The sequence below is a fragment of the Cajanus cajan genome, chromosome 1 (assembly GCF_000230855.2).
Source record: "Cajanus cajan strain Asha chromosome 1, NIPB_CcT2T_4, whole genome shotgun sequence".
Taxonomy (NCBI): Eukaryota; Viridiplantae; Streptophyta; class Magnoliopsida; order Fabales; family Fabaceae; genus Cajanus; species Cajanus cajan.
The window spans coordinates 40,454,659-40,461,303 of record NC_138517.1 but is presented as its reverse complement, the minus strand read 5'-3'; the positions used below and the strand labels follow the sequence as shown (position 1 = coordinate 40,461,303).

The window sequence follows — 6,645 nt, the reverse complement described above, 5'->3', positions numbered from 1 at the left end:
TATCTGACACAAGTGAAATTTAAAACAATTTCTTTATTTTAATCTAATTCAATAATAACATGTTTGATTTAAATTAAATTTTAAAAAATTATTTATTTATTTATTTTAAATAAATTAAGCAAAAATTAAAAAAATAAAAAAATACTCATAAATATTTATTTTTTATTTTTTAATTACCATGCCTAATCACAATTCACATATCATCATCTCACACTTTGGCAGGATATAGTGGCCCATAGATTCAATAATTCAGTAATAATAATAATAATAATCAGTAATCATTATTTCGCAATTAACAAGCAGGTGAGGCGAGAGAGCGAGGCAGTCCCTCCCTCCGTTACAATTCACTATAAGAGTTTTCCCAAAATCTTAATTAATTAATAATTAATTAATTAATAATTAATTAATTAATTTCCATTTTCTTATTTTTTAGGTTAGTAGTAAGTAGTTTTGCCAGGAGAAAAGCAAAAAAGAAGGGGGAAAGAGTTAGTGAGTGAGCTAGTGGCGAAACCCGCTCACAATTTAGCATCAAATTTTGAAAACCACCCCACACACACACACTTTCACCCTCCAGTGCGCCCTCTCATCAAACTCCAATTTCATTTCTCTCTCTCTTCTAATCCCAATCACAACGATTCTGTTCCCTTTCCCTCCAATTCTAGGGTTTCTCTCAACGCTAGGGTTCCCAATTCTCTGGTCCCCCCTCCCCCATCCATGGCCACCGAAACCCTAGAAGACTCCAAGCCTCCGCTCCACGACGCCAAATCGCCACCGGCCTCCGAGATTCCGGAGAAGGAGGCTTCCGCGGAGGCCGCTAAATCCGACGATGATGTCGACGGAGCAAGCAACCGGGAAGAAAGAGATCGACGAGGACGATGAAGAGGAGAAAGACGACAACGACGATGAGGAAGAAGTGGAAGAGGAGGAGGACGAAGCGGAAGAGAAAGAGAAAGGGAAAGAGAAAGCGAAGGCTAAGGGAAAGGGACGCGGCAAGGAGACTCCGAAGAAGAGTAAAGCATCGGAGAAGAAGGATCCAGTTACGCCGGCGAGTGAGAGGCCAACGAGGGAGAGGAAAACGGTGGAGCGTTACTCTGTGCCCTCGCCGGCCAAGTCTGCGAGATCCTCCGCTAGTAAAGGTTTCACAATTGAGAAGGTACACTTTATATTATTTATTTAATCTAATTACTTAATTGTTTATTTTCTGGGTTCGTGAAGACTGGAGTGGAGTGTTCATGTTTTGAATCGTTTGGATCTGTTTGCTTTTTTTCTTCTTTCTTTCAGGGACGTGCCACGCAGCTAAAGGATATACCAAACGGTGCGCTTAGTTTCTCTTCTCAATTACTCTGCTGTTTCCTTCTTGTTGTTGTAGCCTTTCATCTTTAATGATTTCAACGAGGGTGCTGAGTTTTACTTGTTAATAATTACTTATGGATCAAGTAATTGTGAATGTTGTTTGAGGCTTTCTGTGATTAGGTCTGGAGTTCGAGCAATTGTGTTTTGAAGTGATGCCATGGTTTACTTGTTGATGGTGTTTTTCTCGCTGTTCATTTCCTTTGCACTTTGTTTTTCATGTTTGTTTGTTTGTTGTTTTTTCTTTTTTACAATGATTAGGCTGCTGGGTTCCTGGTTCCTTTGTTTAAATATGTATAACCATTAGGTTTTAGATGCTTGCACCCTCAATGATTATGGATTTTAGTGGTTACTAGTGTGTTACTGAAATTGAAATTTTTGTCTCCTTGATGCAGGATATTACTCTTGCTGACTTAGCCCCCACCCACTTGATTAGGCTTAGGCTTGCTCTCAACTTTTTTGTGTTTTATTATGAAATCCTTAACTCACCAGATTGTGCTTGTAATCTTGCCAAACAGGTATATACCTCCTAGTTCATTTAATGAATTGAATGTGTCATGTGCTTGATTAATGTATGCCTCCTAGTTTCTTAACTACATGTAGCTTTCTATAACATCCTTTTTATTTTCTTTTTTCTCTGCATAATTACATAAGCATATATTTCCAAGAATTTTTGAGAGAGATGTTTAAATTAGATGTTGTAGAGTACATGATATCCATTTGTGGTGGTTATGGTCTAAGGGACATATCTTCACTTGGAAAAAGTGGCAGCATCTTGTTTCTTTCTCAAGATGATATATTCGTGTTATATGGAGAAAAAATGATTGCTTATAAGTCCATCTTTATCGATCCATCAACACCAAAAGGAATTGCTAGTGTGCGCTTGTGATTTGGTGACAATTTTCAAGGACAAAGTTCATGAAATATAATGCCAAAATATCTAACGAAAGCCACATTATGATAGAGTTTTTCTAGATAAACACCATATTGGAAAGTCTAATGAGTGAGCTGCATTGGTAGATTTTGGGAACTTCAAAACAAAATTGTGGCTATAAAAAAGTTCTAAATACATGACTCATGACATTGCACCATCTGTTATGAAATTTCAATGATGTTTCTTTTATCTATTTTGATGCAGGCTGTGATATTTCCCTGCTGCTATTGTGGCTGCGGTGCTTTAGATCATAGTTGACATGCCAGCGATATCAATTATTGCCATATGCAAAAGCCTAGAAAACTGATTCTAACTTTTTACTGTGTAAGAATCCTTACCTTATTTTTCTTGTTGCGTGATTTCTTCATTTAATTAGGTACCTTCATGGAAACATGCTAACTGGTCCAATAACGCCTGTACTTGGCAATATGTCTATAAAAATAAGCTATAATCTAGTATATAATAATTCTAATAAAGTTGTTAAATATGATAATACTCTAGTATATAATAATTCTAATAATTCTTTCTTTTCTAATTATACAAGTTTAAATAAGGATAAATATTATTTTGAATCTAAGTCATGGGTGTTGGTTCCTCTGCTTATGTGAATCCTGTTGCAATTCATATTTAAATATTTTTTTTCATTCTAATTTGAATAAGTTTAAATAAGTTTAACTGTCTCTTCTTTTTTTCAAGAAAGTAGCAGACAATTTGAATTTTCGTTTCATCCTCAAGGGGTTTTATGTTTTGTCCTGATTCTCTTCTCTTGTTGCTACTTCTGCACTTAGGGTGCTGCCAAATCGTTAATAGAAGATGATTCGTTTTATACTATGAGTTTACTCAAGAAAGGGGCCAATTTGTTTATTTTCTTGTACTTGATTTTGTTATGTTGTTGGACTGCTGTTGGACACTGGCTATCACTTAGAAATTCCAATTCAGTTATGTTTTAATTTATAACTTAGAAATTATTCTTTTTTGTAAGTTAGTTATGACATTATATAAAAGGAAGCTAATACAAGTTCAACAGCATGATGAGCAGATGCAGTATATACTACGCCATCTCAACATTGACCCTTTAAGGCCAACCCCTCCTGCACCGAGTACTACCCCAGATGATCCTGACCATGCTGTTGATGATGCTCTTGATGACATAGCAGAAGACCCTTAATTAAGCTTCTTTATTTTACTTGTTTCGGGATATTTTATTGTATTTGACTATTACTTTGTTCAAGTTTAAACGTTTTATGTTATTATTGTGTTTTTAGCATACTATATTGACATACTTATATTTTATTTAGTTTTCACTATAATATAAATCTTCTTCGATAAGATTTTGTCTTTTAGTATGTTCTAGTTTATTATTATAAATTGTGTAATAAATATATTGTTAATTACATATTCATTAACAGGTATAAATTTATAATTAAAAAAGAATTTAAAAATACTGGTATATTTTAGTGACCGAAATAGCGACTGAAATTATTTGTAGCTAATTAAAGTTATTAGCAACTGAAATAGTGACCAAAATAATTGGTGGCTATTTCAAATTTTTAGCGACCGAAATAGCGACCGATTTTATCCGTATCTATTTCAGGTTTTTAGCGACCGAAATAGCGACCAATTTTATTCGTACCTACTTCAGTTTTTTTAGCGACCGAAATAGCGACCGAATTTATCCGTACCTATTTCAGCGACCGAATTTATCCGTACCTATTTCAGTTTTTTAGCGACCGATTTAGCGACTGATTTATAAAATGTTTTTATTAAATAAATACAAAAATTAGCGACAGAAATTGCTACCAAAAAATTCGGTCGCAAAATTGGTCTCAAAAGTTAGGAGACCAAAATTTTAGCGACGGATTTTTATTGGCTAGCGACTGATTTTTCGGTCGCTAAATTGCGACGGAAAAAATTTTGGTCGCTATTTGAAATAGCGACCAGGGTTTTAGCGACGGATTTTTTCGGTCGCTATTTCGGTCGCTGAATGAAATAGCGACTGAATTTACCTAAATAGCGACCGATTTTGGTGGTCGCTAAAACTTGATTTTTTTGTAGTGGCATCTTCTTCCAAGAGACCAAAGAAGCTTGAAGTGAGGGGGAGCAAACATCCTCTACCCTCTGGGCAACTGATTACGAAATGGTTTGCTGATGAGAAGGCTCAAGAGTACTATTTTGAGTGGTACGCCGGGCGGAGAATCATTCCTCCGAAGACTCTTAAACTTGAATGGTTTAAGAACGAAGGTTTTAGTTTTCCAACCCTTCCAGAACACCAAGAACTGGGCAAGTTTTTGGAAATGGAGGGTCCCTACTATCCTGAGTTAATTAGGTTGTTTCTTTGTTTCGCCTCGAGTAACGACGGCATCATGCAATCGGTGGTGAAAGGAAAGCTGATTAAGTTGGACGGGCCAACGTTAAAGGCTGTTGCGGGGCTAAGCGGCACTGGACGGGAGAAACCCCAACCTTTCAATTTTGGGGATTTTGAAGAGCTAATTACCTTCCGGGACTGTCAAAGGAACCCTGTGAACACCAACTATGAGAAGTTTCTGGCGGGAGGTATGAAAAAGAATTCCCGTTTAATTTCTTTCATAATTGCTTAGATGTTGAAACCTAGATTACATAATCATGCTCAAATGTCACGGGATGACATTTTGTTAATGCATGTTATTAAAAAGAAAATCAAGATCGATTGGGTATCGGTCGTAAATGATTGTATATGGAAAGCTAGGCGGAAGGAAGATGGTCCGATTCCGTATGCTTTGTTATTGTCCAAGATTTTTGAGATTGCTGGTGTGGATTTATCTGGGGAAAGGAAAATTGTTTTACATGCTTCGAACAAAATAGAGAAGTCTTCTTTACATCACATGGGAATGCTTAAACAAGAAGACAAATGGGTGTTCAAAGGCGATGTACCCCCTACTCCGGACCAGGCAACTGATGAAGACGGTGTTCCGTCTCATGATGAGGATCAGCCACCACAGGTGGAAGCTGAACCTAGCAGGGAGACTGAAGCGGAGCCAAAACCGTTTTCACCATTTGAGCAAATCATGATAAACAAGCTGGATGCGGTAATGGAAATGTCGAGAAGACATGAATCTTTGTTTTCTGGTATTCTTGACAGGTTTGATGATCTGGATCATGAAGTAAGGCTGCTCAAGACTCATCTTGGCATACCGGAGGATGAAAATTGATTTCTATTTTTGATGTTTGATAATTAGTTTTAATTAGGATTTTCAATTCTGTTTTGAAACAATGATTTTCAATTTGGTTGTAATGGTTTAAGTTTGGAACAATTTATTTGCTTTGTGCTGTTGAACAATTAATCTTTGGTGAAATTTGGAGTTTATATTGTTGTTATGATGGCTGGTGCAGTAATGCTCTGTTTTGTGAGCATATGTGTTAATGTTCTGTTTTGATTGCTGAGTAAGAATGCTCTGTTTTGAGCATGAATGATTGTTGATATTTGGTTGATATTTTTGAGTTGCAAAATACTGATTTATATTTTGTATCTTGTGATGTTTTGATTGATGCTCATAATACTCTGTTTTGGGTATATGTGTTAATTGTGTTTTTGTTGATTAGTTTGAATTAAGCTATTTTAAGATGTGATATATAGCTTGTACTCAGTTTGGATTACTGCACAAACAATTCTGAGATTGAATCTATGCATATAGCTTGTATTGTGAAGCATGGCTTACTTTGTTTTTGATAATGCCAAAGGGGAGAAAAGGTAGTTGTGTGTGTACAAATATTGTTTTGCAGATATTGTGCTTGTGTGTGTGTCTTGTGCAGGTTTTTTGTATGTTGAAATTCAAGGCACAATGGTTGATGGAGCACAATAGCATTGGATTGACATGATTTGAGTCATGGGTTGTCATCATCAAAAAGGGGGAGATTGTTGAGCTTAGAGGAGCTTGAAGCATAAAAGAGTTTTGATGATCACAACGTGTGTGTGTACAACAAACAACTTGGAAGCACAAAAACAAAGTTAGACGAAGTCAAGAAAATATTATGTGATAAGAGCTATGTAATAGAGTTTAGAAAATAAAGTGTTTTGAATGAGTTTTTATGTTGTGTGTGCTTAGTATGCTTTGTGCTTATAGTATGCTTTGTGCATAAGCAAATCTATATCTAAAGCTAAGTAGAGAGTATATGATGATGAGTGAAAAGGTTGGAAAGTTATTTTGAGACTTAAAACGAAGTTTTGAAAACTAACTCAAAATAATCGATTATCGTTAAATATAATCGATTATTTTAGCAACAGGCAAAATGGGACGCCTTGCTGAAATAATCGATTATTTGCCAAAATAATCGATTATCCCAGAAAAACTCTCTGGAATAATCGATTATCCAGCAAAATAATC

The 6,645-nt window shown here is 35.7% G+C and overlaps 1 long non-coding RNA gene across 2 annotated transcripts; it reads left to right on the top strand.

The window, feature by feature from the left end:
* The first annotated feature begins 1,214 nt into the window (after positions 1-1,214).
* On the top strand, positions 1,215-6,122 carry LOC145949682 (uncharacterized). 2 transcript variants are annotated; one of them, XR_014428077.1, is made up of 3 exons: positions 1,215-1,315; positions 1,746-1,868; positions 2,489-6,122. It is a non-coding gene; the product is annotated as an uncharacterized LOC145949682 (long non-coding RNA). The 2 variants fall into 2 exon arrangements; XR_014428078.1 differs by having other exon boundaries at positions 1,218-1,868; positions 2,489-2,608; positions 3,312-6,122.
* Positions 6,123-6,645: the final 523 nt, after the last annotated feature.